At 44.1% G+C, this 24,414-nt stretch overlaps 2 long non-coding RNA genes across 4 annotated transcripts in view; both read left to right on the top strand.

The window, feature by feature from the left end:
* LOC118219698 overlaps positions 1 to 24,414 on the top strand; it is a 289,497-nt gene that overhangs the window by 135,987 nt on the left and 129,096 nt on the right. The window lies entirely within an intron of this gene.
* On the top strand, positions 17,327 to 18,438 carry LOC118219697. The gene is made up of 2 exons (XR_004763821.1): positions 17,327 to 17,460; positions 17,961 to 18,438. It is a non-coding gene; the product is annotated as an uncharacterized LOC118219697 (long non-coding RNA).

Raw genomic sequence — 24,414 nt, 5'->3', positions numbered from 1 at the left:
CCGAACCTCTAAATGTTTGATTTGCATAACTAGTTAAAGCGGTATTATTGGGGCCCCGGCATATTGATTTAATTCCGTCCCGGAACACTGTTAATTAATAACGTTATAAACGCATCGTCCCTTTATTATCTGCTGTGGATTGGTGATGATGGCTGTGTTAGCGTGATCGCGGTGATGTGCTGGTGTTGTTGATGGAGAGGGCTGTGCGCAGACGAGGTGGTTGGAGCTCTCTAATTGCTCGGTGATCAGATCTTCAGTGACGTGTCATTGGATGATGAGCCTGGTGACACCCTTTGCATGTAGAAATACAGCGACATGCATGTGTTTTAAACATATGGGGTTCAGAGGGTTTGGCTCACACTCTGTATGAGTGGAGATTTGGGGTTCAGGGGGTTTGGCTGAGCTCTGTATGAGTGGAGATTTGGGGTTCAGAGGGTTTGGCTCACACTCTGTATGAGTGGAGATTTGGGGTTCAGTGGGTTTGGCTGAGCTCTGTATGAGTGGAGATTTGGGGTTCAGAGGGTTTGGCTCACACTCTGTATGAGTGGAGATTTGGGGTTCAGGGGGTTTGGCTGAGCTCTGTATGAGTGGAGATTTGTGGTTCCGGTGGTTTGGCTCAGCTCTGTACGAGTGAAGATTTGGAGATTTGGGGTTCTGGGGGTTTGGCTGAGCTCTGCATGAGTGGAGATTTGGGGTTCAGGGGGATTGGCTCTGCTCTGTCGGAGTGGAGATTTGCGGTTTAGAATGTTTGGCTCACACTCTGTATGAGTGGAGATTTGGGGTTCATGGGGTTTGACTCAGCTCTCTATGAGTGGAGATTTGGGGTTCAGGGGGTTTGACTCAGGTCTGTATGAGTGGAGATTTGGGGTTCAGGGGGTTTGGCTCAGCTCAGTTGGAGTGGAGATTTGGGGTTCAGGGGGTTTGGCTGAGCTCTAGCTTCATTGCAGCACAGGCTCAAGGTTACCTTTAGCACTGTGTATGCGGAATAAAGTGGTCCAACTTTAATGCTCTGGCTCCATATGCCTTGGCCGGCCCACACGACAGGCCTGCAGGCAGCATTAACTTAATATTCCTCCTGTCTACTGCGCTTGTCCTTTTGGCCTTTTTGTTTTACTGCCAAATTAGGTACCAGTAATTGCCAATTATGTTGATTTTTTATTATTATATGACTCGGCTAAGAACTGGACTGAAACAGAACATATTTCATTTAAGCCACAGATGGGTGTAGATGCTCTGGCCTTTAATGACATAACAACGAGCCAACTAAAACTCAGTTAAGTGGGGGGGGGGGGGGGGGGGGGGGGGCACGTGATGTGCAGGCTTGGAGGTTGCCGGTACGAGGGGGAGGGGGAGGGGGGGGGGTGTGATGTGCAGGACCTGTAATGGAAGAAAAACAAAACAAACATACTTTTTGGTTTCCCCTTTGATTTTGCTTCATTGTCTTCAATGTGGTCAAGACCACATCCCCCCTCCCCCCGCGCGCACACACACACACACACACACACACACACACACACACACACACACACACATACACATACACCAGTTCTTCTCATTGATATGTGTGGAACTGCCAACAATCTGCAAAAAGCCAAGGCTGTGGAATGAGGCCTAGTCCTTCAGTTGACTGGATTCTTGTCTGTATTTGAAGCGTAGAAGCTGAAGCCTTCAGGTGGAGAACGTTCTGGTATTACTGAGAGTGCCGAGGTTCTGCTCATTGTGGCCAAGCGTTCCTGAAGCAGCAGTAAATAATGCTAAATAACAGCGATGGCCGCCACTCCCTCATTTAAAGCAGCGAGTCGTATGTCCGCCAGGAGCAATTACCAGAGCCACAGCAACTGATCTGCACATAAACAATCATCGCCAATCAGTGCTTTATTCAATATTGCCTGAACCATTGATTCGATAACACCCTTTTCTGAGCGTGAGCCAAAACAAGTAAAGCAATCTTAATATCTATAAATAGGTCTGTTGCGTTTTATGTAAACAACCAACAGTAACGATGAGAGTACATACCACATATAAGGCTTCATAAGCACTGAGACCTCTGTGTCACTCAGAATCACGCCGAATTGCTGCTTTGCTCGTTCATTGGGTCCTTTTTTGCATTGAAGACCAGGATTCCACAAGGAAACAAAATAAAAGCAATAAAACAAAAAGGAAAACAAAAATCTATTGTGCTCATAACAATGGAATGTATGCGGTTCGTTTGGTGTAGATGCTTTCAGGAGCATAAAGTGAAACACTGAATCAAAATAAAAACAGCCATGTAAAATTTGTACTTTCCAATGCTGTTCAGAATATTGCCAGTTAATCTTGTACTGTGTGATCTAAAATGGAATTTCTATATATTTAGCCTTAAATTTGCTTCACTAAATCAGGCATGGATTCCTTGTATAGCTCACAAGAGAGGCTCAGCCCATTTAAATGGCGTACATGATGTAAGATGTGGCATTCTTAATGTTTTAGAAAGTGGAGGGTGTCTGAATTTAATAAGGTGGTCTTCCTTTCAGAGTACTTTATGGAAGTAATATATTTGAACAGGACTCTTACATTAATGAAAAGAGAGAAAATTACAGTGAAATGTTGCAGTAAACATGGAAACATTGTATTTGCCTGGCTGTTTGAAATGGAAAAAAAAAAAATCTACAGTATATGGTTAACGGAAAATATTTAGCCCCTTGCATGCCAACTCCAATGGGTTAATTTTCTTTTTTTTCTATCTTCAGTGGGCTATGCAACATCCAAATATGTATACAAAGAGGGGTGTTGAATATGAACATTTAGTTTAATTTCTATATTTGTTTTCTTTTTTCAAACAAAAGGGCCATCCAGTGGCATTTGTGTTACGTACAGAGCTAAGGATTTGAATAGATAGGTGCGCAGTCAAGGCAAAACAAACAAACAAACAAACAGAAAGCAGGCCTAGCTGTGCGCGGCGTGAGGAGACGGCGGTTTGGATCAGACCGAACGCCAGCGCTAATTGAAGGACTGCCGGCGAGCGATTTATCTAAATGAGCCCCCGAGTCATTATTCCAGCTCTCCCCTATCCTTAGGTTTTGGGCCTTATTGGGGCCGATATCTCTGTAAACACAGCGAATAGGTGGCCCCCTCGACAGAAAGAAGGGGGCAGGCGCACTCGATACCCCCCCCCCCCACACACACACACACACACCCCCACCCTCCCTATTCTTCCCTTCAGCCACACAAAGCAGTGCATAATGTGCAATCTGATAAGTGTTCTGTTTCGGGCCCGGCCCCCAGTCCTATACATCACGGGCCCGGCTCAGCTGCGGTTTGGGAGAAGTGAACTCTGGGATCGGTGCGGCTGAAGTTGATTAATAGGCCTGCGAGGGTGAGAGACTCCAGGGCCAAGCTGTAGGTCCATCCCGGTGGCGTCTGACGTTGATTGGCTTTGTCCTGCTCGGCTGCCGCGGAGGAGCGGACATTAAGATTAAGCGATGCTGTCGTGTCGGGGAGCCGAGCACTGCATCATCCGGCGCACGGACAGCTGCGCTGCCTAATCCTTCATCACCAGGGGAGCGGCCTGCCAGAGCCGCAGATATACAGCCAAAGATAACCCTCCATAACTTCTGCTAAGGATCAGGAAACTTTGAATTCACATCCATCTGCTCAACTCTCAATGCTTTAAAAAAAGGAAGGAAAAAAAAAAGAAAGGAGCAATATAGGTAGATGTATGATAAAGAAAAAGAGGAGGGTGGGATGCGTTTTAAAGTGGGGGAGGGAAAAACCCCGACCGTGCACAGATAACCTGAGTACTGTCTTTTCCCTCTTTTTTTTAAAGGTCGTTTAAATTAAAGGTGGTTTTTAAACGTGTGTCTTCAGAACTAAATGCGTGAAGGAGATTTTTTTTTTAAGAAAGCATGAAAAATAAATCATGAGTATATGACGCTATATAATCATCTTAATGATCCAGAATAATTAAACATGAAATATTACAGGACAGACACTGTTTAGATGGCTTTCATTTTATTAGTTTTTTTTGTGAGTAGCACACGCATGAAATACGCACAATGTTATGAATAATAATATCAATATGACTGCATGCTTTATTTTTAATAACTGTAAATCTTACAATGTTATTGTGAACTAAAAAAAATACAACTGTGCCTTCTGAAATAGGCCTGATGTATGGATAAATAACTGTGGATTATTAAGTCTATCTGAAGATAAAAATGTTATTCAGAAGATAAAGCACACATGAAGGAAAAGAAAAACATTATTTCACATTTAAATGGCCATATAAGAGAATTTCAGCATTTTATTCTGTGCTTGGTTATGGCTGGTTTAACACCTCTTTGCGTCTGGGAAAAATACTGCATATCAGTAATTAGGGACGGAATTAAAATCAATGTGTGGCCAATTGCTCCCTGGGAAAAAATGCATTATTAGGAAACACCTTGTGAAATGTGAAAGGCCTTATGCGCTTCAGACTAATTGTCATATTTAATACGCTCGCTCGTTTGTATTAATCAACAAAAAACAGGCCTTTCTCTTGCACATTTATTTTCTTTAGAGAAGGCTGGAAAATATCCCTGAGAGTAAAAAAAACAAAAAAAAAACAACACGTGCATGTCGGCTGGCTGAATGAGATATATATATTTTTAATTCTCCTATCAGTAGCGTCAGCATATTTCAGACCGCGAGGCTTTGCATGTTTGCAGCTGGTTTGATGCCGCTGTCAGGCGGTGATTGATGACTATCATCATTTAAAGTGTAAAAGAAAACGTCTGTGTGAAAGGAGACGTGATGAACTGCCTTCTGCTGGCCCAAACAGACACGGTCACTGTTTTCTCCCCCTCCTTCTCCTCCTCCACCACCCCCCCCCCCAGCCCCCCCTCCCCCCTTTCCACTGTCCTTGCCAGAGTCGAGAAAAGTCATCAGAAGCCTTCTCTGCTCAGCCTCCAGCCTTCGAATATCACTTTGATAGTTGTCAGATCGTATAAAATGTCAGAATTCGCACGGATGCTGTGAGGAGATATATTTAGTGCAGCTGCCGCGTACCTACACAGAACCCCTGACAGTGACATATTAGTTATGCTGTCTTTTGCAATCTGATATCTTTAAATTTGCCACCTTGTTAAGTTTTGATTAATGTGATTCCATTTCACCAAAGTAATTGGCTTGGCCTGTTGTAGAAAATAATCAGCCTTTCTGCGGAACAAATGCTAGAACATGCTAATGAGGGAGTGAGTTCGTTAAATTGATGGCGGGGAGTGACAGTTATTAATGATTGTTATGATAAACAGACGAGTGTGAATCAGGATGAGTCGGGCAAAAGTGACAGTTTAAAAATAACGTATATTGGGAAGTACTAACGAAGTAATATACTGTTAGGAAAACAATCATGCAAGTTGTCAAGGGAAGAAGTGTAATTATGCAGCCACGTAGGCTGCCGGGAAGTACCAGAACCTGGCCTGTAATGGATGGATTTGTGCTGGCAAGGGGGCAAAGAGGAGTGGGCTGTCACGGAGGAGAGCGGATTGATAAATTAATTGGGTCTTTTTTTGGGGACGTAAAGCGAAGGAGACCTGCATATGCTTTCGCGCTCGTTACTTTGAGAAGTTGAATGACCCTGAAAGTTTAAAGATTATGGTGACTTTCTGTTAAAAAAGAAAAAGGTGACAGCATTTCTCTTTTTTTCCTGTTGTATGTTACAGTGGCGGTATATTTAGATTCTTGTTTATTTCCTGCAGATGAAAGCTACGTCTTCAGTTAAACTGGAAAAAAAGCAAAAACACCCAAATCGCATAAAATCCATATTAACACAAACAGCATAAATCCTCACTTTGCTGAGTTAGTCCCAGAACAGTTGTTTTCATGCATTTCCTAAGACGTACATTTCCCTGTTCGCTCTCATGATTGACTGTAATTCCACTTTAGCCCAGTTACTTCTTGTTCCACTACAGATTGATCTGAGTGAAGGAAATGGACTCAAAATGAATTGCTTCTTGTTTTTTTAAATTTATTTTATATTTGCATGTAAACTGACGAAAATATTGATTCTGCTGCAGTAATGTGTTTGAAGATGTTGTGAGTGGCAGAGAAACAGAACATTTACATGTATTTAGGCAGTCTTTCATTGTCTTCACAGTCTTGTGAATGTGTTTGTGTGTTGAGATGTACCAGTGTGAAAAACCTAACATTCATACTTCGAATCGAGCAGGAAGAACAAGTCTGCCATTCCTGAACTTTCTGCTGAAGTGCAGGGCTGCTGGAGGCTGTTTCGGAATGTGACGATCACATGACTTCGCTGACCCCTGAGTGAACTCTGTCTGGTGTTGATTTGGGAGTCAAAGGGATCAAAGTTTCTGTAACCCGATCGCCAAATCCGTGTCTGTGAGTTGTAGAAAAGCTGCTGGACTAATCTAATGGCAGACCATAATTTTCTGCATGTATGTTAATGCATACGAAGGGTATAATTTAATTAACAGGATCCTGATCATACAGCAGTACAGCCTGTGGGGGTGATTTGCTGCTGTGAAGCTAATTGACAGATTAATTTCTAATATAACCCAACGCTCAGCAGATTAGCTGTGCATTATTAGCTGGAATGCCTTGGCAGGAAAGTTCAAATGTTGAAATGGTTAACGTCATATTCTGATGACAGAGAGCGTTTAGGAAACGGTCCTCTCTTTCCAAAGACGTTGAAGCCTGGATATATTCTCAAACTGCAGTGGCATTACAGCCAGTGTAGGAGCTGAAATAGTGTGTACTGGCTTGTGCAAAGCAGTTGGGCCCAGTACTGTAAGGAATCACATAGCACATCATTTAGTCACACAGCAATTAGTCACACGTAGCACTGTTTAATTTCTCATGCACTGCTAGTATTATCCACTTTTACAATAATCTGTTACACCTCCTAAATATAATATACTGTATTTGTCATAAATATGTTATTGTATAACATACAGCACACTGTCGATAGGCTGCATTTCAAACGAGCATATAAACGATAGAATTGTCATATGCTATCTTATTTTTAGTAGTTTGTTGTACATATAATAGCTATTTATTGCTCTAAACCTTTTTATTCCAGCAAAATTTTTGCAGAACCATAATGACCTTTCACCTGACCTCAATACCATGTAATGCTCTAATTAAACACAGATCTGGTCTTTCACAAAGCTAGCTGGTTTTGGGTCACATGTAACCTCATTGGTCCGTAGCTAAATCACTCTTAGTTATGATCAATCTGAGAAAAGGGCAGATTCCCAATAATTCAGATTCTGTGTAAGTCCTGCTGTCCTCTGACTGTATATCCTCTGAGTCCCAGCAGAACAAGGTTTTAAAATATTTTTGATGTGATTCAAGTGTCTTAGATGAAGAAAGATGTTGCAGTGAGCCCTGACCTCAACCCCATCCAACACCTTTGGGATCAGTTGGAAAGCCAACTGCGAGCCAGGCCTAATCGCCCAATCAGCGTCCAACCTCACTAATGCTCTTCTGGCTCAATGGAAGCAAATCCCAGCAGCTATGCTACGACATCCAGTATATACTAGAAAGTGAAGGTTGTTATAGCTGCAAAAGGTGGACCAACTCTATATTAATGCCCATAATTTTGGATAAGATGTTAGATGTCTACATACTTTTGACCATGTAGTGTGTCACGTTTAGCATGAACATTATTTGGCTATTCTGCATGTATGCAGTGCTACATGATGCATTATGAATCTTTATGTACATAAGGGGGAACACCTCAATGGCTTGACTGATGGTAAAAGTGTTAGCTACAGTGTAGGAAATCATCCTTTCCCTTCCCTCTTCATAGTTTTAGAAGTGTGACAACTGACAAAGGGAAATGTTTCTGTGAACACTCAAAGGGTAGGCCAAAAAGACTTGAGTAAAAGATGCACATGCGATAAAGCCTGGTTCATTAAATCTGGACTTGACAGGAAATAATGAACTGTTCAATATTACTTGAACTTGGAATTTATATTAGATGCCCGTTCAGTGGCAATTTCCCCATCACAGGCATTTTGCTATTTCAAGTGTATTTGACGAGACTGATGTAATGCATTTACTCCACATCCATTTGTCTGGACAACTGGATGTGGAGTAAAAAAAAAAGAAAAAAGAAAAGACATTTGGCTGACATTTTTGGGAATTTTTGTATTATGACATAAAGGTTCTGTTTTCTATCAGATTATGGGGCAGCTAAACTCAGCTTTAAAAAAAATTATATATATGACCCAAGCTGAAGAGGTGAAGGCTTTATGGACTTGAATATATAATAACTATTCCAATAAATGAAGATCAAACACATCAGTTGTAACAATGGTATTTTGATTTTTGAATCAATATTATATGAGTAATCAAAAGTGTGCCTGCACTGTTCACTGAGTCAAGGATTCCTCGCAGTTTGGCACATATGGTTAATCAGAGGCTAAAGCTTGGTGTATTAAATAAGTAAGTTTCTTCATTTCTTGGTGCTGTCTTTCAGCTTATCTCTATTGTATTGGTTCCTGTTGGAAGACACTGGACTGGACTGCAGTCACATGGAGAGTGTCCATGTGTGCTTCCATTGTCAAACTGGCAGTTTATGAGCCTCGAGGGTCTCCAGAAAGACACATCTAACGTTGCTGCCGGGTGCCTGTCACTGCCGGTAGCCTACCTGTCAGTCCTGCGTCCTGCTGAGGTGTGGACCAGCATTGGCCTGATGTCTACAGTCACTTACAATTAATGTGAGGCGGGATGCACCGCGGCCCTGGGGTGGGGAGATAAGGGAGGCTGTCTCCTCCCGCCTTCTGTCCTCTCCCTCAAACCGTTTGCCGTAGATTTAAAAAACAAAACAAAAAACAGTCGTATTCAGGATGAGGAAGGTCAAACCATAGGTGTAAAAATTCACATTTTTACAAGGGAAGCTAAGGTAGGAGGGGCTACAGATTTAGAAGGAAAGCTGGGACACTTTGTCCCGGGCCTCTGGCTGAAAATATTTTGTTCCAGGCCTGAGAATTCATAGCTGTGGCCCTGGTTGTAGGTTCTTGCAAAACAACTTGGTTTGATATTCCTGTGTTGAGTAACGTTGGGGAGATCGCATGCGAATGTTGCTCACGGCGTTGTGACACTTCCTGTCGGATCTCCCCGGAGTCTCTGCTCGCCACTGACCCCTGCTGGGGGATGTAGGTCACGCAGAGCTGAGAGTGCACCCAGCTGCTGGCTGTCACACAGGGGCTGTTTCAACGCGGCTCCTTCGGGTTAAGCTTTCGGAGATCTCCCTAGCCTCCCCCCCCCCCACCCCCGTCTCTCGAGGAGGGACTGTCCACCCCGGCCTCGGCGATCTCTGGAACTCCCAGGCCCATCAAAATGAATTTAATTACAAGTCTGTGCCCAGTGCCACCTTCCTGCCAGCGGTCACTGCACTGACACACACGCTGAGGATCCGTGTCAGCTGCTGCTGCTCCGTTTTTTTTGTAATCGTTTCCACGTCTGCGAACGAACTCTCCCATTTAGGTTCGCGTGTTCCAGCCTCCTGCACGTCACAGAGGCGCGACCAGCGGCCCTGTCTGCTCTCATACCAACACACGCTGTACTCGAGGCTCTCGTGTAGCTCCGCCTCAAACGCGTCCGCCATTATTTCCCTTCGTGCTAACGGTACTAAATGCGACCATGCAAACGCAGTCAGGATGGCCTGTTCAAAGCCGATCGAATATCAGTTGTACAGAGAATAGATCAGCAATGGATGCATCGGTGTAGAGACACTGCTGTTTTTAGCGGTAGGGTCTAATGGTAGACGCCCCTTTTTAATATTTTCGCGTGTCTTCTTGCGTTTCCTCCCCGCGTGCTCTGAAACGTGCACAGCGAGCTACGCGGTTTGTGCTGGTGCAGCATCCACGTCTGCGTCCTGCTCTTTTTTTACGCCGGTACGCTGGACGATTGGGCCCATTAATTCTATCTATAGCACCTACGGCTATATGACTGTGGTTCTCATTCTCTGTGGATTCTGTCCACGTCTCTTCCCTGCTGACTCGTATTTATTTTTATTTTTTTTAACCGCTCGTTTTCATTTTACATTCACACGAGGAGACGGTTGAGCGAGCGCACACTGAACTTCAAACCCGGGAGATTGTTTCTCGCTGAAGAACGAAAGTTGTGAACGAGACGCGGACTGCAGAGGAACAGCAGAGCTGATTAGCGGCCGTTAGGTGCGCTTGCTGGACTGTTTTGACACCCGTCTCCCAGCTCTGCTCTCCAATGCTGGAGCTGAACCCGCAGCCCTGCCCGTCACATGAGAGACTGTGGGCGGGAGAGGACAGATCTCTGGTGGGCGTTGAGTACCATTCATACAGCGATGCTTAAAGAGCAGTGTTGAGTAGTGTTGCTGTAAATGCCTTGTCTGTGTGACACAATATAAATAATGTTTCTTGCTGCAATGCTTCAGGATTATTAAGGTGATGAGTTTACTTTCTATGGCTGTCACAACCGACAAAAAGGTGATGCTATCTGCCAGTGACGGAGGGAACTTCTGAAAACACAGGTGTGGGAAATCCCAAAATGGGTTCTCAAACGGTGCAGGGGGAATGAAACAGAGTATTTCCTCTTCCCATTTCTAGGCGTTTAGCAGGCATGTAAATAATTAGGCTGGACTTATCTGAAAAAAGACCAACTTTATCCAGCAAGTTTTTTGGAAAGATAATGAATACCATTTTCCTACTTGGGGGGAAAACGCCCTCCTGTGCGAACCATCTGCTAGCATCTTGTTTACTGTACGGCGTGCCAGCTTGCGGTTATTAATCATGCTAACACAAGTATCTTAATTACTCCCCGTGTAGCTGCTCTGTCTCGAACTCCAGAGTTGACCTTTCTCTTTTTATTCCTTAAAACCATTAATCATGGGAAATCAACGCTAACGGGCTGCAGCCGCGGCGAAGGCTAGCGGGATTCCTGAGCGCGCGCGGGGCTCGTAACGGACCCCGAAACCGCTTCCCGAGCCCGTGCGCAGGCACCGACTAATTAATGACCTGCGTGTGCACACGCGTGTGCTGAAGCGGAAACGTGGAACCGGGGCCGTTTCCGTCCGGCCTGCAGGACCAAAGCTGGTTTGTGTCAAACGGGGCTAGATGTGTGAGAGAGCCATTGTCCCCTCTCACACACAGACGGTTCAGTCATGTGAACTTGAAACCAGATGAAATAATTTTTTTTTTTTAAATAGGTCTTTTTGTTGAGACTTTTGCAATAAAAATAAATTGCACACGGCAGGATATTCCTCTAACTAATCTGACATGTAACAGTGTAGTGTTGGAAACGCCACAATTGTTTAAAAAAAGCACATTAGCGTCAGCTGAAGGTCAACGCTCCTTCTTTGGGTGGTTTGTGTGTGAAGGGAATAAACAAACCTGGTGAGCTGATTGACAAACAAACATAACACGAGAAGGGGCTTAAAATAATGAATCTTATGTGCAGTGATTGATGAAAATGGGAGAACCGGAGGTTTGAGTGTGTAGAAACTGGCATATTTGTCGCCCCTGCGGAAGGAAAACTTCACGTCCCGTCCATCAGTCAGGGAAAGGCCTTCGTTCAGAAACCTCCAGCGTTGCGCTCTCACGTCCTGCCGAGGGTGGAGGGTAGCTGGGCGTCGCTTCGCTCGGAACCGACAACATTCCTACACGCCCGCGGCAGGAAGCTCCAGCGGAATTCTGAGACATCGAAGCTGGTTCAGTTCGGCACGATGTATTCTGCACACGTTTGGGTAAAATTAATTTAGCGTGTGTTTGTGTACGTAGTGTCACATAAGAGAATGGCCTGCTTTTCTGTAAATACACACTAGATTCATAGATTATGTCCCCCCTTTCAATACTGAGCAGTTGTGGCCTAACGTAGAAAGAATGTATTTTCTTCACATGAGATCACACTGTACCACTTCAGAGAACAAAACAAACTAAAAAATAATAAAATAAAATAATAAAATGAAGACGCTCTGCCATGAGAGTAGTGGTAGTTTTATGAATATACCCACATATGAGTGTGTATCCATATTCAGAGAGTAAGGTTACTCTGTTGGATAATGTAATAAAAGATGACCAGACATGGAATTGGATGAAAGGAGGAAACAGCCCAATGACAGCAGCCATCGTTCAAAGCTCTTCCTGATGTATAGCTTCACTCATGTTTCTTTTTAATACACGACTTCAACACAGCTGACAACTTTAGTCACACTTCACTACGCGAAAATCAGTTATGATTTGCCACAATAGAAGCAAACGGTTATTATTTATGACAGGCAATTTATGTCATTACCTCTCTGAATCTTTCTGTTTTTAAAGAGATGCTCAGATACCTGTATGCGAAAATTAGGGAGTACGTTTAATGTTTTTTTACTTAAAGTAATGATTTTATATTTAAATGCATAGACGTGTATTTTCGAATGACATGAATGAATAAAACATAAATCAGTAGGAAAAAAAAAGGCTAAGTGGAAACCTTTTGTTTTCCGTCGCCAGCGTGAGTAGCATTTCAGGCCAGCGTGGGTAGCATTTCAGGCCAGCGTGAGCAGCATTTCAGGCCAGCGTGAGCAGCATTTCAGGCCAGCGTGAGCAGCATTTCAGGCCAGCCAACCCTGTGTGGCCGAGCTGTAAGGCTTCCGCGATAAAAATGTGTAGTTGTGGCTAAGCGCCGGTGTCTCTCGTTATTGGTTATCTTGGTTCGGGCCCTGGGGAATAAAATGGATGATTAACTACTACCCCCTGCAGAGACATTTGCACACTGTGTACACATTGAACTCTTGAGTATTGTGTGTTATCTACCATTAGCTGGTGATATTACCAGGCCTGCTGATAATGGATTCTGTTAGGACTTATTACAGCGGTGCTCACACGCAATGCTTCAGTGATGCAATAGCACAGGAATAGGATTTACATTCAAGTGTGCTTTTCCTGGTCTTTTTCCCTATCTTTTTTCTGTGTAGAGAAATCGTACATGTTTCTCTCCTGTGGCAAAATACATGTTGTGTTAATGTAGATGCTCTTGTGGTCGTGTGAATATGATCGGGTCTAAGTCGAGCACAGATTCTCAATCTATTTTTAGCGGGTGAGCTTGAAAGATACATAATTTCTCATGAGTTTTTTTTTTTCTTCTCCTCTGCTGCACTGCCTTCATGGGAAAGTCATGGCATTGGAAATGACCAGATCAATATTTTTAATCTGATTGCATTATCATAATAATCCTTTCATGTGAAAGCTTGGAAGATGTGAGACATTGGAATGTAAGAAGTGGGTGTGGTGTAAGCAGAGGATTAGCAAAACAAACAGCCCTAAGTTTATATATTAACGTCCATTGCTAAATAAAGGCAGTGAAGCTTATAAAATACCTGTATGGGCACAGATATTCTTCGGATCAACGGCAGACAAAACATGTTTTTCTTTGGCTCGTGAAATATAAAGGCCAGCATTGTCTTTTTCAATTTCCTGGTGGTTTTTTTTCTATTGTCGACACATTTGCGTGCATTCTCACAGGTTACCGGTGCACTGGGTTTGTTCATCACCACAACCTAAAGAAAAGAAATGGAATCAATTGCGACTCTTTGAAGTTGTGTTCACACCTGGCTATGCTTTATTCTGCGAATGCTCTTAGGTCTACAATGGCTTTTCCCTTCTGTGTCTGTGTATCAAACTTGTTATTTGACCGTGTGTAAGAACGCCGTTCGGGCCTGTGCGAAACTCGCAGCCCTCTGAGGCATCGGCGCTCACTAACAGAGCAGGACAGGCTTTATTTGACCTGATTTTTAATGTGGCAGAAGTGTGTTTGTGTGTGTCGTAACAGGACTGTTAGTCTGACTGGCACACGGTGTCTTCGGCGCGCGCTCCACGGACGCCGCCGAGTACACTTTGAGACGGGGGTGAGATGTTCTGTGCAAACGCCGGCCCGGTTCACGGCCTGGCTCCTGCGACTGCCTGTAATCTGAGACGGCTTCACTGCACAGGTACCATATTGATTTAGGTAAATGTGGCCGCCTTAGACCGCCGTCCAAAATGCTGTTTTTTTTAGCACTCTGACGTTTCTATGCCATTTTTAATTTCCACATGCGGTGGGGAGAAAGAAATCGGTTAGGAGATGGGGGTATGATGGGGTGGGAGGGGGGAAATACAGGTTCAGCCTCTCAGAGAAGTTATAAAAATGAGTTCAGAAACATTTTTTAGCATGTCAATGTACTGTTTGTACTCGCATAATACAGGTTTCAAACTATGTGACTATCTTTTCCAATACCGTCAACGGCTAGTTTCAGGACACACATCCAGCTGGCGTCTGTGGGCCTACTTGAAATAATGTGCTTTGAAGCCACCAGTAAATATCTTCGCCCACCCCCCAGATTTAATTGCTGTCTGTTTGGCGTTATAAATACACCTGAAGGACAAGCATTTCTAAAATGAGTCTGACGGGTAAATCAGTGGCTGTGTGAGGTCTGAGTCTGTGGAAGAATCTGCTTAAGCCTCCTGGGTCTGAGCGGCCTTGCCAGGAGGTCAATAGTCCTGGGATCTGTTCAGTAGACTAGGGCTCGGCTGTTCAGTAGACTAGGGCTCGGCTGTTCAGTAGAGTACGGCTGGGCTGTTCAGTAGACTAGGGCTCGGCTGTTCAGTAGACTAGGGCTCGGCTGTTCAGTAGAGTACGGCTGGGCTGTTCAGTAGACTAGGGCTCGGCTGTTCAGTAGACTAGGGCTCGGCTGTTCAGTAGACTAGGGCTCGGCTGTTCAGTAGACTAGGGCTCGGCTGTTTAGTAGACTAGGGCTCGGCTGTTCAGTAGAGTACAGCCTGGGCTCTTCAGCTCGCCGTACAGGACAAACCGCCTGTCTGTTTCCCTAGGTAACTGTCACTCTCCCGCATAATTCTCCCCCCTGGAAAAAAACCCCCCAAATTGTGAATAATGAAATGTTGTTGGCTCAGAGACGGAGCGAGCAAAGCAAATCGTGAAAACACGGCGACTCGGGAGCCGTAATTACCCAGAAGGCAGTGCACTTCAGAGAAAGAATTGTTATTATGTTGGAATGACCTTTCGAGTCTCCGGAATGCGGTTCTGCGGTCGTTAAGTGTTCCTGGTGACACCACAAAAGCTCGATATTGAGATAGCAGATGTCAAGAAAAACAGAAGTGCGGGCTTTATGAAATGCAAATTTTAATGAACGGTGGCGGAGTTTTTCTGCTCCGTTCACACATTTTGAAGCAGCGTAAGGCTCCGCGTATGGAGATGTGCCGCATTTGTAAATTCCACTAGGCGGTGAAAAATGTGATTTTATTTAAATCGCGGGCGATAGCTTGAACATGCCCTTGACGCGAACGAGCCCATTTGCATTTTAACCCGCTAACCCCGAGCCTGAGTGACCTCTTACTGTCAATACCTTTCAGATCTCTCATAGCGGAACTCAAATGACAGGCTGGCTCGCAAAGTACAACATGGATGCACTCTTAAGTGAGAAGGGCTCTTCAAAATAAATAAACAAAAGGCTCCGCAGAATAAACTTTCAAACTTTTCAGGTTTCCCTACGTGGTTTTTTGCGGTTTGTGGGTTTTGTGTGGAATCTCACAGGGTGTGTTTTTATCGGTCGATTAATTAACGCGATTTAAGGATCAGGCGACTGCAGGGCTCGCTTCACCACTTCAAAGGGACGGCCGGCCCTCCTCTCAGGGCAGGCCACCGGGCCGCAGGGCTTTCTGCTGCGCCGGCCTGCAGTCGGCGAGCCGGCGTGCGATTGTAAACGCGGCTGCTATGCATTGAAGTGCCGCCCCGTTGCATCAGGGGGTCGGGAGTTCAAACCCCACCCCGGCCTGAAGAGTTGAAATGTGGGTTACGAACCCCTGACCCCGTAATGTGAAATGACCTGCGCAGAGAATCTAGAGCTTATCAGTACTGCAGCGCGCACACACACACGCGCGTACACACACACTATACAAACACATGCGCGCGCACACACGTACACACACACTATACACACAAACACACATGCGCGCGCGCACACACGCGCGTACACACACTACACACATGCACGCACACACACTACACACATGCACGCACACGCACACACACACACCTGCACACACATACTGCACATGCACACACACACACACACACACACACGCACACAGGTCTTCAGGCAGTGAAACCAGGGGTGTGACGTTGCTGGGGTGAATCATGGCTGCCCCAGGAGGAAATAACACATCTCTTTGGCAAGATCACAGGTAACATCAACAGGAAACGGAAAAGCTCACATATCACTTGCTATCCATTAAATCGACTTAAGAATCAACTGAATGATATACGTATATCTTCAAGAAAGCCTTAAGCATGTTAAGTGAGATTTCTCATCCTTTATAATTTTGTCCTTTGCAGGTCAGAATTCTGAATGAGATTCAGACGTGAGTGGTGATTGTTTATGTTTTTAATGTACTGTATGTATGTATGTTGTAACGTGAAGCCTCCTAGTGTTGACAAAGTCGAAATTATTTTACAATACTGAAACTAATGACCATTTTTCCATGGCCAGTGCAAGCAAGCCCCAAACTGCTTTGATAAAAGCTTGGATCATTTACCTGTTATTCCTCCCAGTTTTTATGAAAACAGGTGAAGCTGCTGCTTTGCTTTATTGCCACTAAAGGTAACACAATCCCGTGTTCATTCCAGCTCTACCCTTGGCCTTATACCTTCCTTGTAACCTCTATTAAACAAGAAGGGTTTGCTCAAGCTTGCAATTTCCTTGTAAAAGCAAGAGGGGAAAAATGAAATGTCCACATGCAGATTTTATGATCTGATAAAGAATCCTCTTTGCTGTTGGTTGATTTACCATCTGCAAAGTTTGTAACAGGATAGTTATTTATTTATATCTTTTTTACAATGGTAGCTGTACAGTAATTGTCAGGCTTGTCGCAAGGGTTTCCTGACCACATCTTTCAATAGAGGTGCGTTTTGTCAGGAAAAAAAACTTTTATTAAGCAATATATTACTGATGGGAGCACAGAATCTGCTTGTAACACTGCTTGCAATCCAGATCACCCATGAAAATTAATTTATACTGTAGCTATGCCAGCAATGGCCATCACAACCTGCAGTAAAAAGTGCAGCTAGTGCAGCTTTTCCCCCCTCTGGTGCAGAAGCAGTGGGAGTGTTGTAGAAGACAGCTGAATGCTATGAAGATATTACAGTCTTTTAGCAGATGTTCTTTTCCACAGCGACGTACGACGTTTTTTTATACAGCTGGATATATACTGAAGCACCACGCTCATGGAAGGGTTGCTCATGTAAGAGAATCGAACCCGTGACCTTTTAGATTACAAGCTCAGCCCCTTACCCATAATGCTTCACTGCCGCCACGTCTACCTCATGAGAATCGGCACCTGATGTGGAAGGCAAATTTGAGCAGAATTCTTATGCCCCGTGCCAACATTCAGTTTGACCCCGGGGGCAGTATAACAGTATGCAGGTATAGAAGTCTGTGGAGTGGATTCTTGGCAAAAGGTGCATTATTTTGTCCTCATATTTTCTTTTTTGACTACGGCATCCTAATACGTAGCCCAGTTTGCAAAATATGCCTCATCATGTTGTGTGGAATTTTGTTTGTGCTTGCTACCATGGCAGAGAGCAGGCAGAATGCTTGCTAATGATTGATTTACGGCTTGTTAGAACCCTGTTAATTACATACTGCGTCTACCGGTTGATATATTGCTTTTAATAACGTGGTTGAAAGACGGTTCCTCTTATAAGCATAGTTTTCGACATCATTGGTGTTTAGTGGCTTTTATAATTGTATAGGTGAGAGAAATTATCGCATTCGATGAAATATAAGAAATATGCCGGAAATAAGTTAATCGTTAAAACGCGTCTGTGTGAAACTTCTTTGTCGTTCTTAAACGATTAAGTTATTTTGAACATTATCGTGAGCGTACTAACAAGAAAATTAAAAGCTACCATAAAACTTGCAATAAGCAGTTGTCTAATTTATTGCTTTCTGGTTGCAGGCATTCCGAAGGGCACTTGAAAAATGTACCAGGCACGTAACACCACTGCATTCTTCCAAACCTTCCACTTAAGTTGCACATTCAGTACATATTTTCAGATGTACGATAAGCGCCACTGGAGTCTTTGTGGGTAGGAGCAGAAACAAAAGTTTTAACGTTTCCCCCTCAAATCCGGATCATATTGCCGTTTTTACGAGAAACAACAAAACAACTGTTACTTTTTCAGAGATCTCTGAGCCCACAGACACGTTGTCTGACAATGTTTCAGAGACGCATGAAAGAAATAAAAAATAATGGTGTAAATGCACCCATCTGTGGTCTGAACAACATGGGAAAACAGCTAGGATTTCTCTTTATTTGTGGGCAAACCCAAAACAGATTATTGGCCACCTTGGACGCAGTTCTTCATGCCTGTCACCACCTTATTGTAGAGCCGTTTTGGCAGTAAATTCTGATTAAATTTCAGAGAATGCTCAGATTTCTTTGACAGATCTTTGGCTATTTTCACTGTAGTTTACATCGTATATGCCCAGATTGCCCATTTTGTTTTAATGACAACATAATGACTCTTGAAATATCTAACATGATTTGTATTTATTTATTTATTTATTTCCCACAGAAAACTTATGCATTAAACCTACTTATTATACATCAGTATGCTGACCTTATGTTGGCTTTCTCACTCAACTGGCAACCTTTGAAAAGCATGAAGCATTTGCTTCCAGTAAGGGGGGGGGGGGGGTTGGTTGCGGTGGTCCTGGGAGGGGGTCTGCCTGCTGTGCCCAAAGACCTGGGTCTTTGGTTTGACGACTGTCATCACTCACTTAAGCGCTTGATGTCACCATCAATTATGGCCCGACGTCACACCCATGGGCCCCAGTGCACATCTGTCCCGGGGAAGCAAGGTTCCTCTCAGTTTTACCACACAGTAAACAAAATGGAAATGATTTCATATTATCCTTATGCTACCGATAAATTTAACTCTACCATGACAAGAACTGTTTATTTTTAAGAAATCCCTTTTTATTGATACTTCTAGCCAAGTTTGTTTTCGACCCCAAAACATGTACAGGTTTTTGACATCACTCGGCAAGCTGTGCCAGCTGGAAGGAACAGCTGAGTCATTTAAAAGCGCAGTCTTGCATGCTATGCTATGGTGCCATTTTGTGGCAGTGTTTCTTTTGTTTATCAGAAGGGGTTGTTTGCCTGTGCTCTTCAGCAAACACTCCTTTGAACACAAAAGATTAAAAGCAGAGATGGTCATTGTGGTAGGCAGAGACTTTACATTCAAATTTAAAAGACTGTAAAATAAACTCAACAATTGACATTTTTAAAATGAGCAAACTTCAGTAAATGGCTCAGGTACCCAAAAGTAATGCTGGTCTGTGGGAATGGTGGCTTAAGTGAAGAAGGAAGAGCTTGGTCCTTTAATTAGAAGATATCTGAAGGAGGTGCCTTGACCCTTTTGTGTGTATCTTCCTGTTGACTTGTCTTCTCCTCCCTCCTCCTTCCCTCCCTTCCTCCCTCCCTCTCTCGGCCTGGTGAACTCTGCGTGCCCTCTGACTGCCTGATCCCCACTTTCCACACTTTTTGCCCTTTTCCAGTTTGGACACCCTGAACATCTCACATTTCTCTGAACTGTGGTGTCACACTCGTAAGTTCAGGTGATCGTGCGTTTCTCTTTTCTCTGCCCCCATACGGACACGTGACCTGTGCACAGCAGTGTTTAGTAATGCTGTAGATTTGAGAATCTGTTATCACCACAACTTAAAACGAATAATTTAACCTTTTAAGAAGTTTAAAAAAAATTCTCATTGTATTTAGTTAAATAAACTTACAACTTACTCTTGTGCCCAAAAGCTTGACATTTTGAATCCAGCATCACACATGGTTGACTCAGTCTGTTCCAAATACAGTATCATTTAAAAAAAATTAATTGTAAATGTTTAAGGGTTATTATGCAATCAGGTTAACAGTTTACAGTGTTTATATTCTCAAAATAGACTTCTGTGCTGAGGTGTATTATATTCTGAACATCAAAGGTATCTCTGCAAGTACGGTTTTTGGAAAAGTGCAAATTTTCATGAAGTATTTTTTAAATTAATTTATCATTTGTGACGTCAGCTATATGTTATTGTGACCTGTAATGGCGGATAAACACTTGATGCTTAATTAGTTAGAAGGGTGGTCAGGCTAAATTGAACAGTCCTGCTGAATGTTCCACTTTGTGGGAATAACAAAGAACAATGCCCAAAGAAAGCAGCATGGCCCATTTACCAAGAACAAAAACTTCCAGTGAAATTGGTATGGTTGAGAGGCTGGAATAAATTATCTCACTGTCAATTTATGGCCTTGGCTGCTCAGAGCCGATGTATTCTGACCTGGCGTCGCACACTGTGGCCGAGCGGAGTCTTCCATTGACAGGCCGCGATGTGGGAGACTGCAGCTCGCGGCTCATGGCCAGGAGTGGTACTGAGACATCATCATACTCCGTCTCCCTGATTGTTTTCACATTGCCGGTTCCTTTGCCCCAGAAAGGCCGGCAGGACCGTGGCGTGCGGTGAAGAATCAGACGGCTCGCACGTTTAACGCTTTAACGCTCAGGATTGGAACAGGCTGGCCGATGACGGGCCGGTCCAAGATGACGGCGAGCTCATTTTAAAGCCAGCTCGTATTGCTTATCTCCCTGGTGTTCTCTGCGCAGTGGTCTTGTGTGATTTTACTGATAGACAGAGGTAGTCATCATCGCAGCAATGCAAGAACAAAAAATGCGCTTAACCTTTTGTGGCTTTTGATGATTAAATTTGATTAATTGATTTAGATATTTGTTAAACTCGTTAATAGCATTATGCCAACCTTGGATATCAGAAACATATCCATATACCGACCTGCTGTTTAAATATGGATTATTTTTCAATTTCCTTCTGTTGCAAACACACCAATACAAACCTGAATGCCTGTTATGCTCACATTTCATTACAGCTAGGACACACATCATCATCATCGTCATCGTCACCGCGCTTTCTGATGGGCTCTGTAAACCTACGACGAATTTGATGGCCTCGGTCTGTAGGACGCGATTCATCTCGCGATATTAATCACCGGATTATTTTCCCGGCTCTCTGTTTTTGTCCCGTCAGATTGAACCCCCCCCAGCCCCCCCCCCCCCACCCCAGGTGAACACTGGGTTCAGACCGGAGCCACCCAACGCCATGAAGCGCCCATAATGAGTTTTCCCCCTACTTACCGCGGATCCGGGTGATATACAGCTCGCAATTAAGCATGGCTTAGTGATCGGGTGATTAATGTTTATACCGTCCCTGACGGGCCCCGGCCGGCCGGCCGCCCCATCCCTCAGCGTGTTTACGGCGTGGTACCTATTAACAGGAAGATGGAAGGGGCCATTTACAATCCAGTAACCTTTATGACAGCCCAGTCTTTAATCAGCACTTTATTTCCTTTGTAACACTTTTAGTCATCTACAAATGTCAGGATAAAATAGGGCCCCGAAACGCTCGGCATCAGCATGTTGCGACGCTGACGCGCGGGTGATTTACGCCACCGCTGCTTTCTTTCATTTGTTGTCGTGCGGGGGACCCGGTTAATTCTTTATTTTTTACTGAAGGACAGTGTGGAGTAAATGGCTCCACATCTAAGGGAGGGGGGTTAAGGAGATGGTGAAGATGCAGGGGAAAATGGGGGGGGGGTAGAGAGAGAAGCACGTTTTTACTCGCACTAATCTCATCGGAGGCTCGTGGAGACTGTGATTGCTCAGGAATGATTTCAGTCTGGTCATGAGAGCCGGCAGTATTTCCACAGATATAATTATCTGTCCCCAGAGGATCCCTTTTTATGAGGAAGTTAGTTATAGCATAGCTAGTATTATTATTATAATACATATACCATTAAAGGCCAAGCGGTAATTTGCTATGATTACGGGTATATTGGACGTGCTCTTTGCCCAAAAATAAAGGAGGTTTTAGCATTGGAAGGTACCATTTCCGATTAATATGTAGGCCTCTGTTTTGATGAACTTTGACCCTGTGCGTAGTTTGTGAGTAGCGCATGTAGTTCTGAGGTTGTTGCCGCGGTGACCGGCCGTCATTGTTTTGTCCATCGCAGTCCTCCCTCCCACCTCCCGGCCATCAGCTTCTCTCGATCTGGCACCTCCAATCCCCATTTTCTTTTGTCGCCTTTTTTTCTTTTTCTTTCTTTCTTTCTTTCTTTTTTTTTTTCCTTTCCTTCCTTTCCTCCCCGAGTTTCACAAGCTCAGTAAACCATGGCCTTCAATTCCCTTGTTCTAGTGTTTTCACTTAAGATCAGGAGTGATGAGCAGAAGGTTTCGGGCCGGATCCTTGAGCAAAGGGCCACGCTGACAGGGATTATTATTTATTTGTCATGTTGGGTGTAATAAGCTGTAGGTACAGCGCGGAGAGCTCTTGATTTATTGCTCTGTCGAACGGCACTAGCGGCGTGTCTGCGAAGGCGCGCGGGATGAATACCGTCATGTCAGCTCTGTCCATCCGTCTCCCTCGCCCCCCCCCTCACGCTACACCCCCCCCCCCCCCGACACACGCTACACCTCCCGCCTCCCCCCCCCCCCCCCCCACACCCTACACCTTCCCATTTCATGCCACGATACATAAACAATCTTTCATTATTTTGATGCCTTTTTCATATTTGCTCTTCGCAGGACGTGGGGTTTGGATTTATTACGCCGACGTCCCTCTTTACGGGGCCTAATTGTACCCCTCGCCTCTCCCGTAGTTTTAACGCAGAAAATAATTCCTCACCCTGTACGTCGGCTATTTTTGTATTGTTGTTGTTATTATTTGCGCTTCATGTTTTTAGTAACATGACCAGGCCCCGTTCCAGCCACCGTTCTGTGGATTCCCCCGTTTAGGGAGTGCATGGCTTAATGTTCACAACATCGTTTGAGTAGAGTAATCTACTCCAGAGTAAACCGTGTGAACAAAAAGACTTAAAAAATATTATATACCAATGCTCAGCGTTCAGGCTTATTCATTCTTTTAAGAAATGAATTATAGATCCGTGTGGTTTTGTGGAAATGGCTTTGTGTCGGCCATTTTGTGCCTCCCGTGCCGTATCCCACCACATTAGTGTCAGTCTGAATGTAATGTGGGGACTCGCGTGATCCATGATGGACATCTAATATCATGCTCTCCTGGTGCTTAATGGCATAAGCGTGACCCCGGTGTGGTTTGATGTGAGGAAATCTGATATCTCGTCACAAACTGACCCTGTTTCCTCCCATAATCCAACATTTATTCCGTAGAACAACCCTCCTAATAGTCTATAAGGGCTGGTAATCCTGTTACTGTAACTGTACGCCCATGCTGAGGATTATAACAGTGAAATATTGCGTAATTGGTCGTACGTGTTTAAAGGAATAAACAGCTCTTTCCGTTCTTTCTCAGTGTTCCATTTTGCCCGATGTTAGCGTTTGCTTCGGGAGGAGTTTGCCAAACGGAAACGCACGCGGTAAACAGACTGCTTAGTTACGAGCAGCTTCGTTTGAAAACACGGCTGGGGGGGGGGGGGGGGGGGCATTGGGGAGATTGTGGAGCCCACATATCAGAGAGGGGGTGTGGGGGGGGGAAGCGCACTGGGTGACAGGAGTTAATTAATATGAGAAATTTCTTTTGTGTCCCAATGAAGGACTGAGCGGAGCGGCTTGTCGCTGGAGCCCGCTCAGCTGAGTGTTTGATGGGTTTTCTCACTGTAATCTGTGAATAATATTACACCCAGCCGGCGCCGAGAGCTGCTCCTGTAATAGCGGAATTAATATCAGGCAGTGTTGATCATTATATATCAGAAGCTTTCTCTTTTTTTTTTTTTTTTTTTTTTTGCGCAGGATACAAAAAAAAAAAGTGTTAATGATAGAGAGAAAACAGCCGCTTGCCTCTCCCAGCAGGGTCCAAAACGTCATTTATTATTTCTCAGCTGGGTATCCATCAGGTTTATGGGTTAATTTTTCTGCAGATTGTTATTTATGGGCTTTTGTTTGTTTTCCGCCATCATTACTAACAATACGGTTAATAGCAATCATTTGTTATCCCGCGCTGGTGGCGGGGCTTCAGACGCGGCCACTGAAGTGAGAATACTCATTTGGGCGCTGAATAAGGCTCTGACAGGGCCCATTTATTACGGGCTGATTCCGTAATGTCCAGCCTATTAATAACATTTCGTTGCTGTCTAATTAGAGTTGTCTCATGTAAATGGCCTCCCAGTGAAGACCGTTTTTTTTTTTTTTTTTTTTTTGCGTGCGCTTGCTTTTCTTTATCTTGCTGCTGCTCTTTGGGAGTTGAAAATGCCAAACAGAGCATCTCACGGCGAAACAAATGGGAAAGAAAACCCATTTGACATGATTTAAAAAAATAAAAACATCTTATTAGTAACTCCGTTTGTTGGTGATTCATTGTTTAATGTGGGA

The sequence above is a fragment of the Anguilla anguilla genome, chromosome 2 (genome assembly GCF_013347855.1).
Source record: "Anguilla anguilla isolate fAngAng1 chromosome 2, fAngAng1.pri, whole genome shotgun sequence".
Taxonomy (NCBI): domain Eukaryota; kingdom Metazoa; phylum Chordata; class Actinopteri; order Anguilliformes; family Anguillidae; genus Anguilla; species Anguilla anguilla.
Note: the sequence above shows the minus strand (reverse complement) of the source record. Positions and strands in the feature narration are given on the sequence as shown.